Raw genomic sequence first — 25,483 nt, forward strand, 5'->3', positions numbered from 1 at the left:
CCCGCTATTGGTTATTGGTCGGAGTGAGTACTCAACCATGTCCGCATAGTTCTCGAACCGTAGGGTGACACACTTAAAGTTGGATGTTGAAATGGTAGCACTTGAATATGGAATGGAGTTGGAATATTTGTTCGGAGTCCCGGATGAGATCCCGGACATCACGAGGAGTTCCGGAATGGTGGGAGAATAAGATTCATATATAGGATGTCATTTTATGTGAAATAAAATGTCGCGGAAGGTTCTATGGAAGGTTCTAGAAGGTTCTAGAAAAGTCCGGAAGAAACCACCAAGGAAGGTGGAGTCCACAAGGGACTCCACCTCCATGGCCGGCCAGCCCTAGTGAGGGTGGAGTCCCAAGTGGACTCCACCATAGGGGGCCGGCCACCCCCCACATGGGAGGTGGGAATCCCACCTTTGGGTGGGAGTCCTAGTTGGGCTAGGTTTGCCCCCTCCTATGGAAGGTTTTGGTTTCGGGTCTTATTCGAAGACTTGGACACCAACACTTGGGATCCACCTATATAATGAGGGGCCAAGGGAGGGGGCCGGCCACCCCAAAGACCATAGCTTGGCCGCCCCCCTTGAGTGGCCGGCCACCCCCTCCCAAACCCTAGCTTTGCTCCTCCACTTCATATTTCCCGCGTAGCTTAGCGAAGCTCCGCCGGACTTCTACACCGCCACCGACACCACGCCGTCGTGCTGTCGGATTCAAGAGGAGCTACTACTTCCGCTGCCCGCTGGAACGGGGAGGTGGACGTCGTCTTCATCAACAACCGAACGTGTGACCGAGTACGGAGGTGCTGCCCGTTCGTGGCGCCAGAACCGATCGTGATCAAGATCTTCTACGCGCTTTTGCAAGCGGCAAGTGATCGTCTACCGCAGCAACAAGAGCCTCATCTTGTAGGCTTTGGAATCTCTTCAAGGGTGAGACTCGATACCCCCTCGTTGCTACCGTCTTCTAGATTGCATCTTGGCTTGGATTGCGTGTTCGCGGTAGGAAAATTTTTGTTTTCTATGCAACGTTATCCTACAGAATGATCATCAACAACAAGCAGAAAATACTTGTTACCTGCGGGCGACGTGGGCGTGATTTGCCCGCAGATGTCGGTGTGGACGAGCTCGAGTCCTTGCTCCGCGCGGAACGCCGTTGCCTGAGGAAATGGCGTTCGGTGTTGCTTGCCGAGGGCGCACCCGTCGCAGTACTCCTCGACACGGTTGATCACTGGCATCCCTCGTGCCAGCTGCTTCGTCGACATGGTGCGCAACGCACGAAAGTGCAGATGCCCCATGCGAGCATGCCAGCGCCATGATAGGTCGTCGCCCTTGGCCAGCAGGCACGTCGGCGCGTCGATGGTGAGGATGCCGGTGTACAGGCGGCTCCCTGTGCGCCTGACACGGGCGAGCAGGCGCTCTGTAGGGTCGTGGATGATCATGACGCCGTCCTTTATCCCGATTGCACAGCCACCCTCGTCCAATTGCCCGACGGAGATGATGTTGCTCCTCAGGCTCGGGATATAGAAGACGTTGGAGAGCGCCCGTTGCTCTCCGCTTTGGCTGCGGAAGATGACGGTGCCACGGCCGCGGATTGCGACGAGTGACCCATCTCCGAACTTTATTGTACCTTGCACAGTGATGTCCATCGTGGCGAACATATGCCGCTCGCCGGTCATGTGGCTGCTTGCACCGGTGTCAAAGAACCACACACCGTCAGGAGAGGGAACTGGAATTACCTTCTCCTCGTTCAGGAACACGACTTGTGTCGCCACGATCTCGTTGACCTCCGCCATGAGGAGGCCACCGGCGTGATCATCTCCGGGCTGCACCAGGTTCGCCGTCTCCTTCTTCTGCTTCTGCTCGCGATCGCGTTGCGCTTTGCGGCATTCCTTGGCCCAGTGGCCAGGTTTGCCGCAGTACCGGCAGTTGCCTTTACGGCGTTCGCCGGAGCCACCGCTGCTACCTCCGCCGTCTGGCGCTGACTTGGTGCCGTCCCCGCCCGGTGATTTGGGTTTGCCCTGAGGCTTCCCCTTTCTCTCGCCACCGGACGAACACCCTGTGCGCACGTTCTGGCGCGCGGCCCACTCCTCTTCTGTGAGCAGGAGTTTGCCCACACCATCGGTGACCTCGTCGTCGAGCCCGTACCCCTCCTCGGCGGTTGTGAACCGGCCGGTGAGGTCCTCGATGGTGAGCGTGCGCAGATCGACCGTCTGCTCGATCGCCATCGCCATCATCCTGTACCTGCGCGGCGCGACGCGGAGGTACTTGAGGATCGCCTTGTACTCGTCGACCGGGTCACCGAGCAGCTCGAGGTCGTTGATGACCGCCGTCAGGCGCAGCGCGAAGTCCTCAGCGCTCTCCCCGGATTTGAACCGGAGTTCCTCATATTCGCGGCGTCGCGTTTGGGCCTTTGCCTCCCGGATTCTCTCCGAGCCGAGACGCATCGTTTTGATGGTCTCCCAGGCCGTCTTGGCGCAGTCCTTGACCGCCAGCGTCCGCACCAGCTCCGGCGGGACAGCGCGGAGGAGGGCCGCGAGCGCCGCGCGATCATCCCCTTCCTCTTCTGCGCCGAACTCAATCACGTCCCATAGGTGGGCCGCTTGCAGTTGAACCCGCATCACCATTGCCCACTCAGCGTAATTGGTGCGCGTGAGGGTTGGGTACTGCGGGTTGCCGCCGGATTCGCGCACCACCCGCTCCCGGACGACGATCTCGTTGCCGCCGCCACGGAACAGGCTTCGCCCTCGCCGCGGAGTCGGGGACGCGAAGGTGCGGCGCTTCTCCGGCAGTGGCTTGGACCCGCCCGCGGTTGCGCTCGGCACCTGCGCCCCCTTGGCCTTCTCCGCTGCGGCCGCTCGATCGGCGGACGTCGACATCTCTGGATCCGACGGGGCTCTGATACCAAATGTGGTTGTAAACCTGAAACACTCGACAGTTTCGTCAGTTAACTGGGAGACAACGAAGTGGTTTTTGTGCTGCTAATGCGTGCAGCTTTTCGGTGCTTCTCTATTCTCTTATTAGAACGATTACAAAGCTCTAACTACCTCCCGATAGCAGTGCAAGTGATCCGCTATAGTCGCGCCATCCCACGACGTGAATCAGAGCAGCTCACGATCGGGAGCAAAACAAGGAGAAAGACTAGGACGTGCGTCGAAGCAGTCCAGCCACTACTAGCACGAGCGGGAACCTAGACGTTGCCACGCACTGCTTATTAACAGGAAAAACAAGTAAACTAAATTTACGTGACATGAGCTTAGATTAGGCTAACATAGAATTCCCAAAGCTGAAGCACATCTACCTGCATGAGCTCTATAAGCTGCAGCATATATGTGAGGCTAAGATGTTTGCTCCCAAGCTTGAGAAGGTCAGGCTCAGGGGATGCTGGGGTCTCAGGCGCCTCCCGGCCATCGGTCAAGAAAGCCATCCCGTCGTGGACTGCGAGAAGGACTGGTGGGACAAGCTGGAGTGGGATGGGCTGGAGGCCGGCCACCATCCATCCCTCTTCGAGCCGTGCCACTCCTCGTATTACAAGAAGCCCCTGCCAAGAGTCTCAGTTCTCAGGTGAACTGACCCGACTGTCCAGGGGCACATAAACAAGACTCTCTCCCTTTGTTACACATGTATAGATGAATAGCAACAAGTTAATCATTCCTCTGTCTGCTGTTTTCACGTCCTTCATCCGCTCATTAATTTATGCATTCCACGATCCATTATGCTCCCATCCCATTAATATCAGTTATACCATTCCCTTTGTAGGTTTAGTGGCCGCAAAAAAACGATGGAGATCATACGTCTTGTTTCTTTCGACTCTTGATTTGCTTGCCAAGATTGTGGTGGTGTATTTTTTGAAGAATAAATTTCTGCGAGGTTGATGCTGCGTGTGTGTGCACCTGATTAATCATTTCTAGTTGTGTTTGTGTCTCTCCAGTGAGTATGAGAGGACGTATGATTTGTGTGTAGTTTGGGTTGTGCAGGAAACAAGAAGGGTTTGATGTGCCTCTGGTGTGTGCAGAAAACCTCCATATGGTGTGAGTGTGCTACTTGCCAAAGACTATGAAACAAAGTTAATTTGTGTGTGATTGATTCAGCAGCATGCATTTTGCTTGGTGTGATCAGCAGAGTATTTATTTGGTTTCATTATTCAGTAGCGTGTGTTTTGCTGGTGTATGTATGCATTGGGAAGGTTTAATTGCCAAGTCCACCCGTGGCCCTGCGTCCTGCTGCTGACCACGCGGAGGAGCCAGACCCCGCGCGCTGCCACACAAGGCTGCCGTGTTTCCTCCATCAGACGCGCTCTCCACAAGCCCCCTTCCCCGCCTACTATCCGTAGGCCTCCTGAGCTTTGCACAAGCGTGCCACTACAATTGCTCTGATGTCTCCCTGTGAGCGGTGCTGCAGTCGCAACTCGTGTGCTACGTAGCTGGCGTGCTGCCGCTATTAGCAACCCATCCACACGGGTGGCCCATCGAGCTATACGACCAGCAGTCGTTGTTTTCTACTCGTGGATGAACGCCTTCGCAAGCTTGCAGTACTGGCGCCTCCCGCAGCGCGACAATTGTTGGATGCACCACGACCTATGGAGCTTCGTGCCTCGCATCCCTTCCACCGCCAAGCCGGTTGTGGATGCATCACAGATAAGAAAGAAATGAAGGTAGGAGAGAGAAAAAGTATTAAAAGGTCCAAGTACGCTTAGTACGTCCGGAAGTTCAGACATACGGTTTCGAGAAATACACGACCCATCGTGAATAAAAATTGTCCATCAGGAAGTACACGAAAGTAACACCGGGAAGTACGCATTTTCGGTTTTGAAGGTACATAGCATCCAGTGGGGAAGTATAGATAAAACAATTGTTCGGCAGGAAGTACACATAGTCACCATCGAGAAGTGCACAACTTCAGTATTAGGGAGTATACACCCAAACGGCGAGAAGTACAAGAAAATAATATCGAGAAGTACAAAATTTTGATTCCAGAAGTACACGTGCAAATAAACATGTCCGATGGGAGTGCATGAATATTTTCTTTTATGTTTGTAGAGATGTCCAGATCAAATCATCTGGAAGTGCACACCTTCCAGTCTGAAAGTACACATCTTGTCGGGAGTCTAGAAAAAATAAAGTTTGCCAAGAAAAAAAAAATTTCCGCTGAGAAGTACAATAAATTAAATTCAGTTTCAACAAGTACACAGTCAATAGAGAAGTGAAGAAAAATAAGAAAATCATCCAAAAATATTATATGATACGAAGTACACAAAGTGAAGACAATAAGTATGAAGATATAGTTCTAGAAATTACAACAAACTTTTTATTTCTTTATATTTTTCTCAAATAGCCTTTGACTTAATATTTCCAATGCATAAAGAATCACTCAATTTAGATTGGATGACAGGTCAAATAATTTCTTAAACAAAGAGAAAAAAAGTTTGACCGAAGTTTGACCACAAAAATATCTCACATAGAGGCCGATTATTTACGGCTTCCAAACAGGTCATCCATCGGTACTTTAAATAGATGTGCGCGCTCGTTCGGAACATTTTGAGTGGCCGTAGACCTGAAACAGACACCATATGAAAAGGTTATTGTTGTTTTAGTGAACACTAGTCGCAAAACAATGTCGGACAATACATTCACAAAGATCGAGAAATGCACATACATGTTGAGGGAAGTTCAAATATTCTGATTTTCTAGGGAGGAAATATACCATAAAGTGCAGAAAAATGATACTAATTATTCGACCAGAAGTACACACACTGGCGCTAGGAAGTGCACATGTTCAGTTTTAGGAAGTACACGAACCCATGGAGTAGAGGAAAAATAATAAAAATCATATGCAAGGAAGTACACAGTATTGTTTCGCAAAGTGCATATGTTCATCTCGGACAGTTCAAGAAAGTGGACATGCAAAATAAAAATAGAAGTTCACTTGATACAAAAAAAAACAAGACAACAAAGCAACCCTACCATTTTTCTTTATAAATTTATTTTATTTTATATTTTTTTAGATAGTCCCTGAATTTATCTTTCTAATGCAACAAGAATCACACAATTCGGAGATCGGATGGGATGTCAAATAATTTCTGAAACGGGTAGAAAACAATTTGACCGAACTTTGACCGCGAAAAAATCCCACGTAGAGGCTGATTTTTGAGGTTCTCGAAATCGGTCCTAGACTATCTGGTTTGAGTACAAAGGTTCATAAAAAATGAATATCCGGTAGGAAGTACAAACAGTAATGCCGGGAAGTACAAAGGTTCAGTTTCGAGAAGTGCAGAGTCCTCGTGAAGTGCATAAAAACAATAAAAACCATCAGGAAGGGAGAGAAGTACACACAATGACGACGAGAAGTACAGAGGTTCCTTGTAAGATTTATGAATAAAAAATCATCCCAAAAAATGGGTTACTAGTGGTTTAATCTACAGGTTACCAACACCATGAATCCTCTCAAAAGTTTCTAACATCAGGATAACAAAATGAGATGTTGTACGAGTAAGTGCACACGCACGGACTTGAATTATCTAACAAATGAACTGCGGCATGCACTCAATTGCTACTATGTTCCTCACTAGTACTACCAAAAATGAAAAATTGAATCATCCCCAAAAAGAGTTATAGTTGGTTTTATGAATAGGTTAACAAGCATATAAATTCTGTTTAAAGATACCAACATTTACCAAAACATTTCATGTACAAAATAAGAAGCTATCAACCTATAAAATGTACCCACAGTTTGATGTACTAAGTAATAGTTATGAAAATAAAAGGATATCAACCTGTAAAAGTTACCAACTGTTGGATGTAGAAACTACCAACCTAAGAACCTATGAGTTACCAACATTTTCCTGAACAATTTACCAATCTATCAAGCACATGAGAGTTACCAACACAAAAACATATCAGAGGTATAAAAATTATTCAAGCTATTAAAAATACAAAAGACTTTGAAAACAACAAGAAGCATACAATCTTTAAAAAAGTTGTGATCAATATACTTACAATTGCATTTATGCAGATATCAAGAAAACTAGGTACAGAAACATTCTTATTCTTAAGAAATACTGCTATGTCCATTTTTGCCACATGAGAAAAGAAAACATCTCATTCAGAAAAAAAGAATCTATATGGTGCTGAAAGTAGAACAAAAAAAATATTTTAAAAGAACCAAACATGGTACTTGATAACTAAAAAGCTCCAGTAAGGTAAACCAACAAAATCACTCCTAGATAATTTTGAAGAGATCATATAATAGCATAGATCCAAAGAAATAGAAAATGATGAAGACATTTGAAGTATAGATATCCTACCTTGATCATCAAAAAATACTAGAAAAATCCATCTTATCAGTAATCAAAACGGAACTAGTGAAAAGAAAAGAATTACACTAGAATCATCTTAAATAACATATATATAGTATTTCACAAAAAATAAAAGAGTCTGGCTAGCATAAGTATGCATTTAATAATACATATTAAGAACATATAACCTGATCTACCATTAAACATTACACAAGAGACAAATAGCAACATGAGTTGTCTGCTAATAGGAATTAGCGTACATACCACTTAATACACATAGAAAAAACTAAACGATAAAAGCTAAATTAAGAAGTAGATATAAAACCCATAAATGCCAATATGCCGTATAGGCATCTAGCTTGTTCCATCAGCCTGATACATGCTTCATTGAGCATACCTCAATCACCAAGGTTCTCCACTTCAAGGCCAATACAGTTGTCTCTAGGATCTATCTTCACTACAATGACTGAGCCAACAATAATGTTTCTGTCATCGCAAAAGTCATTGAAACCATCCCAGAATACAATGTGTGTACCATTTACTCTAGTGCACGTGCCATCAACTAGGTCATTCAACGACCTGTGCCAAAAAAGAGCATTTCTAGCCGGAGGAAAGTTGTTGCCACGTACAACTTCCGTGGGGCTGAACTGAGAAAAATGGAAGGAATTAATACTGCAGCATCAAATATATAGACAAAAAAGTATAATAAAATTTGATATAAGTGACAAATAACAAAAACTTACCAGGGCTTCCATAGCCATGCCATCTTCAGTGACCCTATATACAAAATACTAAAGATCAGGAACATGGTAGAACTCATCTTCATAGAACCTGTTAACCTCTTTAAACATTTCCGAGATAACGTCTGCCATGTTATGCTCCCTAATAGAATAAATGTCTGGAAAGACGGTCTTGTGGAGTTTTTCTCTAGTGCAGGAAGGCACATCCCATAACTGATACCCTATTGAACAAAGATAAGAAAAAAAATATATACATTAATAAAGAGAGATATCTTCAATATGTCATGTGCTATAAGAAAAATAATCAATGAAAAATTCAAACTAAAAAATGCAAGTATCATACCAGGCATTTGAACGAAAGGTTTTTCGTTGCGCAGTCCATCTAGCACAGTCACATAAATCATAGCTTCTATCTTCACAACAACAGATGTGACATTATATGACGCTCATTCTGTGACGATACAGCGAAAAAACGTCAGGAAATAGTCAAAATTTCACAAACTGTGACGTTTTTTGACTGAATCATCATGGAATGAATGTCATATAATGTAACATATGTTGTAGTGCTTCTCAGGGAAGCCGTTGTCCTCCTCATCATCTTCAAAGCATGTAAAAGTGATCACATCACCTAGGATGACATTGTGATGCCTCAATAGAGAACTCCAGTAAGGTCCATAGATCAAAGTCCTAGACTCTTCCTTCTCAGGGTAAACGTCATAGAGGCAATGCGATCCCGTCTCTGCAACCAACAATTTGTTGGCAAAATCATTTATGCGTTCCTTGAAATAACAAGGCATGACCTACGTATGATAAGAAAAAGATTAAAACAAAATTAGACTTGCATCATCACTTTATTCATATATCAAACAAAAATCGACAAAAAATAAAAGAATGCTGAATTGGGTTTCAAATAACATACCACAGATTCATTGAAGTTGTCAATCATCCATATTTCAAAAGATGTTGACGACGGTCAGACCGCCCGCAATAGTTAGCATGCTGACCGCAAATATCACAGTTGATGTTGTCCATCCTCTATCAGGAAAATGACCAAAGAATACAAAACACATGCGAAAATGTGCAACGAGAACATTAAAATTAAGTAAAAAATGTTATCAATAAGATATGAAAATAAAACGCAAACATTTAGATAGCATTCACACGTGATATTACATAAAACAGATTTTTGCACCAGATACATGACAGGTGCAGTATAGCATCATGCCCCACACGACAAACATATTATATAAAATATAGAAGTTCCACACGCATACCATGTTTGCAAAACTAATAAGTGTACAATTCGCAGGAAGTAAGTAAACTAGGTATCATGTTTGCAAAATCAGCACATGACTGATAAAATAAAAAGAGTAACCAAGGGCATATTATTAAATTTAACAACATATGAACAAATAAAGTTATCAAACTTCATACAAATAAATGAAAATCTTCATTTGATATAGTATTCAAAAAGAAAATTTAACTATGCTATACTTATAACATAAATGTATGGGAACATATCTATATGGAAAACACAATTCTATATAAAAACCATGATTAAAACAAGCAGATTAGTACTTGGATTTAATTATATATCTACTTAAAGAATAGTTATACAAAAATAATTTCTCTATCTAATGCAACATGAATAAACTTGGTACATGTTTGCAAGTCAGCACAAGAAAATGATACTTAAAAAGAGTAACCAAGGGCATATGATTAAGCTTATCAACATCTGAGTAAAAAGAAGTTATGAAACTGCAGACAAAGAAATGGGAAATATTCATTTGATATAGTAGAGTAAACCAAATTTAACTATGATACACTTATAACAGAAGAAACTACAAGAACAGATCAATATGGAGAACGCAGATCTATATAAAAACCCTGTTTAATACAAGAAGATTAAGTCTTGCATGTAATTTTAGATATACTTTAAGATAAGAAGTATTTTGTAACATACAAAATGAATCAGAAAACCATAATAGAAAAGATAAAATCAGGCAAAAACACTTTGAGATTTCTACACAAAATAAAAAAGATATGAGCGAATCAAATTAAAAACAAAATCTTAACCCTAACTGGAGATCCTTGCTATTGCATGTGCGCAAATGGACTAGTTCTTAATTTTACCGAATAAAAATAAAGATTGAATCCAAAATGCCCAAAAACTATGAACAGTAAAACCTACATACCAGACAAAATTATCTAAAAACAAATCAAACAAAAATCCAATAAAGGGGAGCGGATGAACTAGACGAATCGAATGCAAAAAACAAAGATACAAGAAGAATAAAACTCACCAAACTTGAGGACCATAAATGGACGCAGGATGTTCTTCTCCCTTTCGTTCCTCTTCTCTTCTGAACCCAAATGCTACAATCAACCAAGAAATTGAAGAAGAACAGAGATTAGAAGGTAGATCTGGAATGTAAAAACTTAATAGAAAGGATTCAAGCAAGAAAGGAACTGACAGAGACAAAAAGGAGATGAACCACTAGTGCGCGGCTTCTCGCTCTAATGAACTATCGCTCTTGCTTCTCTCTCACGGAATGTCGCGAATTTCCCACGACCTCCTCGGCTTCTCCATACTTATAGTGGGGCGGGCAGAGCCCACTAGAAAACACACGAACCGTTTGTGCACCAAATAGAATAAAGCCCATAACAGGCTACCAAAGCCCAGAAAGGCCATAACAGTTGGCACGTACGGAATTCACATAAAAAACTAGGACAATGCTAAAATAAATAACTTAAAAATTATTAGTACTTGGGAAAAAACAACTTGATTCATATTAAAATTCGCCATCAAATAATATCAAACTTAATAAACATTAAATAACATCATATGAAAATGAACAAAAGATTTAAAATGTACATCACTACCGGATTTCAGCTATTTGCTGAGTGTCCGGAACACTCACTGAAGGCCAGAAAACAAACTACAAAATCTTCGCCGTCGGCAAATTGTGTCGGCAGAGGTTCCACCGGCAACGGCTTCTTTGTCGAGTGTTTTCTGTTGGGAGCAAATGGTGACATTGAGGAAGAGTTGTATATGGTACAAGCCAAAGGTTTTGTCGATCCTAAAGATGCTGACAAGGTATGCAAACTTTAGCGCTCCATTTATGGACTGAAGCAAGCATCCCGGAGTTGGAACCGACGCTTTGATAAGGTGATCAAAGACTTTGGATTTATACAAACTTTTGGAGAAGCTTGTATTTACAAGAAAGTGAGTGGGAGCTCTGTAGCATTCCTGATACTATATGTGGATGACATATTGTTGATTGGAAATGATATAGAACTTCTTAGTAGTGTCAAAGGCTATTTGAATAAAAGTTTTTCAATGAAGGACCTTGGTGAAGCAGCATACATTTTAGGCATCAAGATTTATAGAGATAGATCAAGACACTTAATAGGGCTTTCACAGAGTACATACCTGGATAAAATTCTAAAGAAGTTTAGAATGGATGAAAGCAAAAAAGGGTTCTTCCCTATGTTGCCAGGTAAGACCTTGAGTAAAACTCAAAGTCCAGCTACGGTAGAAGAAAGAGAAAAGATGAACAAAATCCCCTATGCCTCGGCCATAGGCTCTATCATGTATGTCATGTTGTGTACAAGACCGGATATCGCACATGATGTTAGTTTGACCAGCAGATATCAAAGTGATCCAGGAATGGAACACTGGACATCGGTCAAGAATATCCTGAAGTACTTGAAAAGAACTAAGGATATGTTTCTTTGTTATGGGGGTGACCAAGAGCTTGTTGTAACCAGTTACACCGATGCTACTTGGAACACTGATCCGGATGACTCTAAGTCACAATCTGGATACGTTGTGCTGGAGGAGTGCTAAGCAAAGTGTTGTGGCGAAATCTTCAACTGAATCAGAATACATAGCTGCTTCGGAGGCTTCATCAGAGGCGATATGGATGAAGTATTTCATTACTGAGCTTGGTGTGGTTCCTAGTGCGTTGGACCCGATGACCATCTATTGTGACAACATGGGTGCCATAGCCAATGCACAGGAGCCAAGGTCACACAAGAAGCTAAAGCATATCAAGCTACGTTTTCATTCTATTCGCGAGTATGTCGAAGACGGTGACAGAGAGATTTGTAAAGTACACACAGATCTGAATGTGGCAGATCCGTTGACTAAACCTCTCCCTAGAGCGAAACATGACCTACACCAGAACGCCATGGGTCTTAGGTATATTACCATGTAATCTAGATTACTGACTCTAGTGCAAGTGGGAGACTGTTGGAGATATGCCCAAGAGGCAATAATAAAATGGTTATTATTATATCTTTGTGTTTATGATAAATGTTTGCATCCCATGCTATAATTGTATTAACCGGAAACATTAATACTTGTGTGTTTTGTAAACATAAAAGAGTCCCTAGTAAGCCTCTTGTTAAACTAGCTTGTTGATTAATAGATGATCATAGTTTCATGATCATGAACATTGGATGTTATTAATAACAAGATCATATCACTAGGTGAATGATGTGATGGACACACACTCATAGTAAGCATAGCATAAGATCAAGTCATTAAGTTCGTTTTGCTACAAGCTTTATAGATACATAGTAACCTAATCCTTCGACCATGAGATCATGCTAATCAACTACATCGGATGGATGATTTGATGACATCAAACACTACTTCGTAAATGGGTGGTTATAAAGGTGGCATTAAGTATTCGGAAAGTATAGGTTGAAGCGCGTGGATCAAGAGTGGGATTTGTCCATCCAAATGATGGATAGATATAATCTGGGCCCTTTCGGTGGAATGTCATCCAATTAGCTTGCAAGCATGTGACTGACTCACAAGAGATGTCATATCACGGTACGAGTAAAGAGTACTTATCGGTAATGAGGTTGAACTAGGTATAGAGATACCGATGATCGAACCTCGGATAAGTAAAGTATCACGCGACAAAGGGAATCGGTATCGTATGTTAATGGTTCTTTCGATCACGAAGTCATCGTTGAATATGTGGGAGCCATTATGGATCTCCAGGTCCCGCTATTGGTTATTGATCGGAGAAGTGTCTCGATCATGTCTGCATGGTTCGCGAACCGTAGGGTGACACACTTAAGGTTTATTGTCGTTTTAAGTAGATATGGAATATGGTATGGAGTTCGAATATTGTTCGGAGTCTCGGATGGGATCCAGGACATCACGAGGACTTCCGGAATGGTCCGGAGAAGAAGATTCATATATGGGAAGTCAAATTCCAAGTTTGGGAAAGGTCCGGTGTATTTTTGGAAGGTTCTAGAAGGTTCTAGATGTTAGAGATATGCCCAAGAGGCAATAATAAAATGGTTATTATTATATCTTTGTGTTTATGATAAATGTTTGCATCCCATGCTATAATTGTATTAACCGGAAACATTAATACTTGTGTGTTTTGTAAACATAAAAGAGTCCCTAGTAAGCCTCTTGTTAAACTAGCTTGTTGATTAATAGATGATCATAGTTTCATGATCATGAACATTGGATGTTATTAATAACAAGATCATATCACTAGGTGAATGATGTGATGGACATGCACCCATAGTAAGCGTAGCATATGATCAAGTCATTAAGTTCGTTTTGCTTCAAGCTTTAAGATACATAGTAACCTAATCCTTCGACCATGAGATCATGTTAATCACCTACACCAGATGGATGCTTTAATGACATCAAACACTACTTCGTAAATGAGTAGTTAGAGCATCTCCATCCGTTGGAGGCCCCCGGGGCACAATCCGGATGGAAATTGGTCCGGATTGGACCTATTTTTGGCATGGGGAGCAACGATTTTCCAGCCGTCCCGGGGAATTTGCGCGGGCCAGAGCGTGGAATCTTCACTGACACACGGGCCAGAGCACGGAATTTGCTCCATCCGGAGTCCCCGGCAGCACCCCGGGAAACCGAGGATGGCCTGGGGAGTCCGGACGGATTTAGGCCTAAATCCGGACGAAAACGAGAAGCTGGGGGTGTGACTGGGCCATTTTCGTCTATCCGGATGAAAAAAAGGGGTCCTGGGGGCCTTCCCGGGGACATGGCTGGAGATGCTCTTATAGAGGTGGCATTAAGTGTTCGAAAAGTATAGGTTGAAGCACGTGGATCAATAGTGGGATTTGTCCATCCAAATGATGGATAGATATATACTCTGGGCCCTCTCGGTGGAATATCATCCAATTAGCTCGCAAGTATGTGACTGGCACACAAGGGATGTCATATCACGGTATGAGTAAAGAGTACTTATCGGTAACGAGGTTGAACTAGGTATAGAGATACCGATGATCGAACCTCGGATAAGTAAAGTATCGCGCGACAAAGAGAATCGGTATCGTATGTTAATGGTTCTTTCGATCACGAAGTCATCGTTGAATATGTGGGAGCCATTATGGATCTCCATGTCCCTCTATTGGTTATTGATTAGAGAAGTGTCTCGATCATGTCTGCATAGTTCACGAACCGTAGGGTGACACACTTAAGGTTCGATGTTGTTTTAAGTAGATATGGAATATGGAATGGAGACCGAATATTGTTCGGAGTCTCGGATGGGATCCAGGACATCACGAGGAGTTCCGGAATGGTCCGGAGAATAAGATTCATATATAGGAAGTCATTTTCCGGGGTTCGGAAAAAGTTCGGTGTTTTGACTGGAGCTTCTAGAAGGTTCTAGAAAGATCGGAAGGGTTCGGAATATTATGGAAGGTTCCGGAAGTGTCCAGGACGACCCGGGCTGTCTAAGGAAGTCCAGAGTGTTCCATAATAGGTGTATCCACATTTTCCTTAAGGGTTAAGGAGTTTCCCCTAAAGCAAATTCGGATTTGGCAAAAGAGTCCTAGATCTACTAGGTTTCGGCTGACAGAAACCTACCGGAACTCTCCCAAACTTTTGGGGCAGGTCTTGGACGACCGAAGGACCTTTTCCACCTATAAAAGGAGGGCAAGGGGAGCCCCAAGAGGTGCACAAGTTGCAGCCCCTTCCCCCTCTCCCCAAACCCTAGCCGCCTCCTTCCTCCTCCTCCCTCTTGCACGGCTACGGCGAAGCCCTGCAGGTTTTCTCCACCACCACCGCCACCACACCGTCGTGCTGCCGGGATTCCGAGGAGGATCTACTACTTCCGCTGCCCGCTAGAACAGGGAGAAGGGTGTCTTCATCGACACTGTACATGTGACCGAGTGCGGAGGTGATGCCCGATTGCGGCATCGTCAAGATCTTCTACGCGCTCTTGAGAGCGGCAAGTGATCGACTACATCATCCACGAGATTTATCTCGTTAACGCTTAGCGATCTTCGAGGGTATGTTGATCTCATCTCGTTGCTACCATCTACTAGATTAGATCTTGGCTTGTTATTCGTTCTTGCGGTAGGAAATTTTTTATTTTCTATGCTATGAATCCCTACAGTGGTATCAGAGCCGTGTCTATGCATAGATTGGTTGTACGAGTAGAACACAATGGTTTTGTGAGCGTTGATGCTCTTGTTGTCGTTTGCTTTTCGTGTACTTTGTATCTTGCAGCATGGTGGGATAAAGCGGCCCGGGCTAACCTTACATGACCGCGTTCATGATACTTGCTCCACGCTTGACATGCAACTTGTATTGCATAAGTGGCTTTGCGGGTGTCTGTCTCTCTCACCATAGTTAAGATCCAATTTACAATCTGCACTTGACAACACTTGTATCAGCGTTGTGGTTCTTGTTCGTAGGTTGATCGGATCTTACTCGAAAACCCCAACGTAAAATATGCAAACAAAACTAGAGGCGTCTAACTTGTTTTTGCAGGGGTTGGTGATGTGATATGGACATGATGTGATTGTGATTATATTTGATGTATGCGATGATCCTTATTGTATTGTGGCAACCGGCAGGAGCCTTATGGTTGTCTTTAATTTCATATTGATTCATCATGTAGTAGTTTTATTTCAAAGTAGTTGTAATAGTTGCTACAAGTCGTGGACAACCATGAAGACGGCGCCATTGACCTTAGCGCCCCACCGACGATGATGGAGATCATGCCCGTGCTTTGGAGATGAAGATCAAAGGCGCAAGATAAAAGGGCCATATCATATCACATTATGAATTGCATGTGATGTTAATCCTTTTTATGCATCTTGTATTGCTTAGATCGTGATGGTAGTATTATAAGATGATCCCTCTCACTAAAACTCAAGATAATAAAGTGTTCATCCTTAGTTAGCACCGTTGCTAAGACTCGTTGTTTCGAAGCATCACGTGATGATCGGGTGTGATAGATTCAACGTGTGTATACAACGGGTGCAAGCCAGATTTGCACATGTAGGAACTAAGGTCGAGCCTAGCATGTACAGACATGGCCTCGGAACACGGCAAACCGAAAGGTAAAGCATGAATCATATAGATGATATGATGAACATATCGATGTTCGCCATTGAAGCTACATCATCTCTCGTGATGATTGGACTTGGTGTAGTGGATTTGCTTCGTGTAATCACTAAGGCAACGTGAGGAATGTTGTTTTTGAGTGGGAGTTCACCTAGTTAATTTAAGAATTAATAGTAAACTCAATTTATCATGAACTTCGTCTAAATTGTATTTGAATTAAATTTTGTATAATTGGCATCCATTTTCTACCTTGTGCTAGGCTTGTAATTGAGATAGAAACACTGTTAAATCTGGCAAGTAACTTTACGGACTGGTACCGTATTGTTAAAAAATCAAGAAATGATTAAGTCCTATTGCAAACTTTTGGTAATCCTCAAATTGCTGATTCGAAGAGCAATGGTTTCAATTAGTATCTAAAATTATCTTGTCTCCGTGAAACTTGATGTTCAAATCCGTTTGAAAAGTAAGGAGCTGAAAAGTTTGTTTTCAGAAATAAGTAAGGTGTGAGATATGTGTGATATGTAAGACCTTATTGCAAGATAATAGAATATAATTTAGTGAGACTACATAAACTCATAAGTTTTATGGGAATGTACGAAGGTTGAATACGCTGGGCGTCCCGATCCTCCAACTAGTTGGGCACTAACATTATTCATGTATCCACATATAAACCATAGTGTCTTCATCATGAAGTTGTCATGACTTTATGGATAAAATTGTGAGTGAAATTGTTCATCACATTAAAAGATTACTAATAGTGAAATCCAGAACACTTGTCATGTGATGATCAACTTCAAAGTACGAACCTCAAGGTTATTGGTATTTGACCAACAAGCCTAGAAGTTATTGATGCTGAGTGTTTTCTGAAATATGAGGAAAATCGAAAGAGAAACTACAAAAGATTTTGGCAAAAAGAAAGAAAAGACTAGAAAGTCTAACTCAGGTGTATATAGATGATATGCATGTTATGAATGTATTCTTTGATTGATCACACAATGGAATTCTTGGGAATTTGTACCATATTTGTTGGTATGAGATATCATACAATACAACACAATACAAGAATACAATGGCCTAAGTGACTTACAAGGAATGTGGTAACAATGCACGTCTGGAACAAAATAAATTGTTATTATGTTCGTCGTTGGCATTCTACCAAGCCCTTGAGATTTATTATAAAGAACTTAATAATTGTTATTTTTCTCTGGTCAAATGAAAGCAATGAGTTGTTCAAATTATGACCATACTCCATGTACGATGGATAAGTTATTATAAATCTTAATGGTGAAACACACATGCATAACACTGACGCTAAAATGCCATAAGGCAAATGATCAGAATTTCACTTATTTGTGGAACCGCCATTTAGGTCATGTTAGAAAGGAACGCATGAAGAAACTCCATGCAAATGGATTTTTGGAGTCATTCGACTTTGAATCGTTTGGCACTTGCAAACCTTTTCTAAAGAAAATGACTGAAATACCGTTCAAAGGCCAAGAGTTGAACGGGCAACAAGCTTAGTGGAAATATACATGATGATGTATATGGTTCATTGGGCATAGTTGTGTGCGCAAGATTCTTCTACTTCATGAAAACTTCCAACAATGAATTGAGTATATATATATATATATATATAGGGATATATTTATTCGGAGGAAGAAGTCTGAAGCATTTGAATAAATTTCAGCATGAAGTGGAAATCATCATAATGGAAAAGTCAAATATCTATGATTGGATCATGGTGGAAATATTTGAATTACGAGTTTTAGCGAACATCTAAGAGAGTTGCGAAATTGTTCCACAACTCACGTTTCTCGGAACACCATAGCTATGATGGAGTATTCGAGAAACGTATCCAAACCTTGTTGGATTAATGGTGAGATAAAATAAAATGATGCCATTATATTTTTGTGGATTATGCTTTAGAGACTACCGCTTTTACACTAAATAGAGCATCATCATAATCCGTTGAAATGACACCATACAAGTTATGGCATAGGTATAAACCCTAATAGTCCTTTCTTAAATTTTGGTATGCATAGCATAAGTAAATGAGTTTACAACCAAAATCGGATGAATGTCTTTGTTGGTTATCCCAGAGAACAAATTGGGAATTCTTTCCACTATGAAGTCAAATACAAAAGTGTTTGTCGATGTTTCTTGCTTATTTCCAAGAATTTTGTTCTCGCGAAATATATAAGTGGGAGGACAATGGAACTCGATAAGGTTGATGAACCTGAGCATGATGAGCAGAGTAGCGCAGCGTCGGAAATGGTTCCGGAAGCAGCCACGACGCTCATGGCTCCCATGTCTACAAAGTGTTATAGCCATGGAAATCGAAGTACCTATTGAACCTTGTAGGTATGGTTTACTTTATGATCAAATAAAAGATTTGAGGACAAAGGATTGATTTTGAACAATGATAAACCAACTGCATACAAAGAAGCTATGATGGGCCCTGACTCCGTTAAAATGGCTAAGTGCCATGAAATCCAAGATAGTATCTATAATCAAGCTTGGAGCTTGGTAAACCTTCTGAAGGAATAAATACTTTTTGAAAGTAAATGGATCTATAAAATTAATAGACTTGGATATAATATCCTTGAAGAAGCTCGACTTGTCAAAAGATTGTTTACGACAAAGTTCAAATAGTTGACTGCGATAAGATTAGATCTTCCGTAGCGATGCTTATAGTCTATACGGATTATTCTAGTAATCACTACATATTTCTATTATGAGATATGTTAGTAGGATGGCAGATACATATTCCTTTGTAGAAGTGTGTATTAAAGGTGTATACAAGATACAACCGAGATTTTGCTAGTCCATAGAATACTAGATAGGTGTACAAACTTCACTGGATGAAGTGAGTATCACGGAGTTGGAATCTTCACCGGATGAAATAATCAAAGAGTTTTGATTTCATCGGAAACGATGAAGGTGCTTGCATTTGCAAGAAATTAAGTGAGAGCGTTGAGACATATTTATAATACTTTATGTAGATGACATATCGTTGATTAGAAATGATGTAATTATGAACTTGATGTGATTAAAATGTTTCATTGAAAATTAACTTCAATGAAAGGATATGGACTAAAAACATATTTAGCGTTAAGATCAATGAAGATAGATTGAAGCGCATAATAAGTATAAGTCAAAGTACATAGAATAAATATTGAAGTAGTTCAATATGAAAACGTCAAGAAGGTGTTCTTTTCCATGTGGAGTTTTAACAAGACTTGAGTGTATTTGACACTCAATGAGTAAAAACACATGAGTGATTTTAGATCACGAATAATATGTACACAATCAGATGTCCTGTGCTCTAAGGTGTTACGAGCATATATCAGAATAATTCATATGATGATCATTGGACAACAGTAAGAATATCCCCGAGTGCTTTGTCAGAGCCGAGGATATAAACATATAGATTTATATGGGGTAGTGACAAACAAATCGTTGTAAGGTGTTGCACCGATATTAGTTTGGTCACATATAAAAATGAATTTCAATCTCAATTAGGCTGAGTGTTCATTAAAAGGTAGCACAATGGGCTAGAAGAAGTCTATGCTAGATTTAGATGAGTTCTAAATATTGTGACGGATTCTACAAATGAAGGCAAAGTATATTGTTGTTTTGACAATAACCGAGGGTGTTTGTGTCAAGGAGTTCTTTTCGAACTTGGTGTTGTTCCGGTAGTGTCAGAACTATGGAGCTATATTGTGTGTGACAATATTGGTAACATATTTCAGACCGCGGAATTAAGGTTCCACCAGAAGACCAAACATATACGATTAATGCCGACTCATTTGAAAAAATGAGTGATACGTGGAGACACAAATGAATTGCAAAGTACACATAGATCTGAATATGGCAGATCTGTTGACTAAACCTCTCCCTAGAGCAAAACATGACCTACACCAGAACGCCATGGGTGTTAGGTACATTACCATGTAATATAGATTATTGACTCTAGTGCAAGTGGGAGACTGTTTGAGATATGCCCAAGAGGCAATAATAAAATGGTTATTATTATATCTTTGTGTTTATGATAAATATTTGCATCCCATGCTATAATTGTATTAACCGGAAACATTAATAATTGTGTGTTTTGTAAATATAAAAGAGTCCCTAGTAAGCCTCTTGTTAAACTAGCTTGTTGATTAATAGATGACCATAGTTTCATGATCATGAACATTGGATGTTATTAATAATAAGATCATATCATTAGGTGAATGATGTGATGGACATACACCCATAGTAAGCGTAGCATATGATCAAGTCATTAAGTTCGTTTTGCTTCAAGCTTTAAGATACATAGTAACCTAATCCTTCGACCATGAAATCATGTTAATCACCTACACCGGATGGATGCTTTGATGACATCAAACACTACTTCGTAAATGAGTAGTTATAAAGGTGGCATTAAGTGTTCGGAAAGTATAGGTTGAAGCACATGGATCAATAGTGAGATTTGTCCATCCAAATGATCGATAGATATACTCTGGGCCCTCTTGGTGGAATGTCATCCAATTAGCTTGCAAGCATGTGACTGGCTCACAAGGGATGTCATATCACGGTACGAGTAAAGAGTACTTATCGGTAACGAGGTTGAACTAGGTATAGAGATACCGATGATCGAACCTCGGATATGTAAAGTATCGTGCGACAAAGGGAATCGGTATCGTATGTTAATGGTTCTTTCGATCACGAAGTCATCGTTGAATATGTGGGAGCCATTATGGATCTCCAGGTCCCACTATTGGTTATTGATTATAGAAGTGTCTCGATCATGTCTGCATAGTTCACGAACCGTAGGGTGACACACTTAAGGTTCGATGTTGTTTTAAGTAGATATGGAATATGGAATGGAGACCGAATATTGTTTGGAGTCTCGGATGGGATCCAGGACATCACGAGGAGTTCCGAAATGATTCGGAGAATAAGATTCATATATAGGAAGTCATTTTCCGGGGTTCAGAAAAAGTTCGGTGTTTTGACTGGAGCTTCTAGAAGGTCCTAGAAAGATCGGAAGGGTTCGGAATATTATGGAAGATTCTGGAAGTGTCCGGGACGACCCGGGCTGTCTAAGGAAGTCCGGAGGGTTCCATAATAGGTGTATCCACGTTTTCCTTAAGGGTTATGGAGTTTCCCCTAAAGCAAATTCGTATTTGGCAAAATAGTTCTAGTTCTAGTAGGTTTCGGCTGACAGAAACCTACCGGAACTCTCCCAAACTTTTGGGGCAGGTCTTGGACCACCCAAGGACCTTTTCTACCTATAAAGGAGGGCAAGGGGAGCCCCAAGAGGTGCACAAGTCGCAGCCCCTGCCCCCTCTCCCCAAACCCTAGCCGCATCCTTCCTCCTCCTCCCTCTTGCACGGCTACGGCGAAGCCCTGCAGGTTTTCTCCGCCACCACCGCCACCACGCCGTCATGCGGCCGGGATTCTGAGGAGGATCTACTACTTCCGCTGCCCGCTGGAACAGGTAAAAGGATGTCTTCATCAACACCGTACGTGTGACCGAGTGCGGATGTGCTGCCCGATTGCGGCACCATCAAGATCTTCTACGCGCTCTTGAGAGCGGCAAGTGATCAACTACATCATCCACGAGATTTATCTCGTTAACGCTTAGTGATATTCGAGGGTATGTTGATCTCATCTCGTTGCTACCATCTACTAGATTAGATCTTGGCTTGTTATTCGTTCTTGCGGTAGGAAATTTTTTATTTTCTATGCTATGAATCCCACTAGGTGGGGTGGACTCCACCTCCATGGCCGGCCACACCAAAAGGAAGGGGGGGAAAACCCACCTTGACTAGGTTTTGACTTTTGCATATATGGTAGTTTTCAATATGGACTCCCATGAGGAGCATGATTGGAACCTAGGGTTTTCCCACTATATAAAGGGGAGAGGAGGGGAGGGGCCGGTCAAAACCTTGGCCGCACCACCTCTAGGGCACCAAGGCCGGCTCTCCAGCCCCTCTCTCCCAAACCCTAGCACCACCTTCCTCCACCTCTCTCCCGCACGGCTACGGCGAAGCCCTGCAAGAGATCTCCACCACCACCATCACCATGCCGTCGTGCTGCCGGGATTCCAAGGAGGATCTACTACTTCCGCTACCCGCTGGAACGGGGAGAAGGACGTCTTCATCAACACCGTACGTGTGATCGAGTGCGGAGGTGCTGCCCGATTGCAGCACCGTCAGGATCTTCTACTCGCTCCTGAGAGCGGCAAGTGATCGACTACATCAACCACGAGATTTATCTCGTTAACACTTAGCGATCTTCGAGGGTATGTTGATCCCATCTCGTTGCTACCATCTATTAGATTAGATCTTGGCTTGTTATTCGTTCTTGCGGTAGGATTTTTTTTTCTATGCTACAAATCCCTACACAACCTTCCAACCAGGCTCAACCTTCCAACCGGGCGAAGGAATGATATCACGACAATTCTATTTCCAGTTCTACAAGAAAGTTTAGGGGGGCCACCCCACTAAGCTACCCGTGATGAAATTCGGCTGTGCTCCGATGCGGACCCAGAGGTTTGCGTCGGCGGCTAGGCAGGTGTTAACAACCCGCTTCGCTAAACATCCCGCAAGCTACAGTATAGAGTCATAAACACCCGAAGGCAACAGGAAGTAAAGCACCCGAAGGCAACATTAAGTAAAGCATGGCATACATGGCGTATTTACAGGTAGTAAGAAAATAACACCAAAGTTGTGGCCCCGGGTAAACAGACTCGGGAAAAGGTAGTAAGTCAAGGGGGGTCCCGATAAAACCTCCCACGAGTGATTAGTGCGCTCAGCCTTAGAACAGATAACAAGAACTCGGGTCTCAGGGGACACAAGCGGGACAAATTTCTGATGCTTGTGCAAGGAGGCCCACCGATGCCACTTATTAGTTAGTTATCCCAACCAACATATTTTAAGTTACTTAACCAAGAATATCTCCAACAACTTAACCAACAAGATGTAACATGAAACAACTTCCCAACGTCATTCGAAGATAACGCAACTCGAATAACAGAGCTAAGCATGCAGTATGACTCGCAATGTCAACTCGAACAACAAGCAAAGGTAATAGGTAGTGGAAGGATGTAGGGTTGCACAGGGTATAACATGCGAATAGGACACGTGACACGAAAGAATCGCAACATAAGGGTAGCAAGTAGAGAGAGGCAAAGCAGCAAAACCAATAGGTAGCAGAGGGGGAAATGCTCGCATGTCAAGTCAGCAGAAGTGGTACAAGCGGGATCCTCCTTAGGGGTGAAGTTGTACTCCTGCTCGTACTGCTCGGTATCGGTGTCTACTCGAGAAAAACCAAGCACCACATACAAGAAAAGAAAGTACGCAATCAAAACACAATAGTGGAGTGCGTCAATATGATGTGAGATGATGTGCAATAGGGTTCATGCATTGCCAAATTAAGTGGGGCATTAAAATAACAAGCAACAATAATAAATGCCCTCACTAACATTTAATTTAAATGGAATTACCATTTCGCTGAGAGATAAAATGGTCTATGATGCCTGACAACTTAAGATTTAGATTCTTCGCATTTTTCTAATACATTTTGATGTAAAATTTGTCCCATTTGGAGTTGTAGATATTTAGTTATGATTTTTCCAAGTTTTAGAATTATTAAAACAATTTTTAAAAACTTGTCAAATTATATTTAGTCAAAAGTTCAAATAAGTTTACAAACAGTTAGATTAGGTTTTTCTAATACTCCTAGGTATAAAATTTGTTTGAATTGAAGTTTTAAAAATTTAAATTTAAATCAAATAAGAAAAACAGAGAACAAATCAAAATTTAAAAGAATTTGTAATAGGAAAGGACCTGAAAAATATTTTTGGGTCGGGGAAGGACCGCGGGTTGATTTTCCAGAATGCAGGGTGTTTTCAAGAAAACCATCGGCTACAGGGACGCTGGGTTCAGGAAACAAAAGCTTAGGGGGATTTTTGCAAAAGGTTCCAGCGTTGTCGATTTTTAACAGACGAAACTGAAGAAAAAAGACAGCGGCGGCGCGCGGTGGCAGCTCGCCAACGGCGACCTCGTTTCGACGGCGCTACGTGTGCGGGAGGAAGGAAAAAGGGGGAATACAGTGAGGGCTCATAGAGGAGGTCGTGGAGGTGCTCGGAGAGGACGGAGAGGGAGCACCGGCGAAGAAATCGTCGGTGATGTGCGGCGGCCGAAGCAGATATCGATGAAGAAGGCGATGGCTGCGGAGCTCCTCGGTTCAATTCCTTTGGCGTGTATGTAGAGGACATCGAGGCGGATCTCCCGGTGCCCTCATGTTGGTGCGAGGTTAACCATGGCGACGTGCTCGTCGTTGATAGAGGCGGCGGAAAAGCTCTCAGTTGCGCTCGGGTGCGGAGAAGAAAAGGGGGAGAGAGAGAGTGCGCCGCGGCGAGGAAGAGGAGGGGGATTAGGGTTCCAGGCGGCGTCAGGGAGATTAAATAGAGGAGGGAGGAGCGAGGTGAGCTGACGGATTTCATCGCCGGAGGGCTTTGCCCAATTTAGGAGGGGATCCACGACGGGGACGGAGAAAAGAAAAAGAGAGGGAGAAGCTTACCGCTTCGGTCTAGTTGGGCTGGGCCGAAGCTGGGCTAGGTTAGATTAGTGGGCTTCTCCGGGGTAGGTTAGGTGGCTGGGGGTTAGGTTTAGGTTTATTTTTCCTTTTCATTTTCTGTTTTTATTTCTTTTTACTTCACTCTTTTTCAAATGCTTTTCTGAAAATTTTGAAGGAAGCAAAATTGAATTTGAATTGATTTGAAATATTTGAAAACAGGGGAGCTCAAACATATTACCATACTATGGTTTGCTTGATAATTTTAATAAAGAAAAAGAATAAAAGAGAGAGAGACATAGAGATAAAGTAATTCTTCAAATTATTTTGGAAAAACCATAAATAGGTCAAACCAATTTTTAGAGAGATAAAGAGTTTCAAACTATTTTTCACATTATTATAATTACAAAATAGAAAAGATTAGAGAGGGTTTTATATTAAACCCAAATAAAGATTAATTTTTGGCATGACCTTATTTGAAAGTTGGTCAAGTGCGGGGATTAGGTTTAGCCTTTGCTTGAAACATCACAAGAG

Source organism: Lolium perenne, chromosome 3 (assembly GCF_019359855.2).
Source record: "Lolium perenne isolate Kyuss_39 chromosome 3, Kyuss_2.0, whole genome shotgun sequence".
NCBI classification, from domain to species: Eukaryota; Viridiplantae; Streptophyta; class Magnoliopsida; order Poales; family Poaceae; genus Lolium; species Lolium perenne.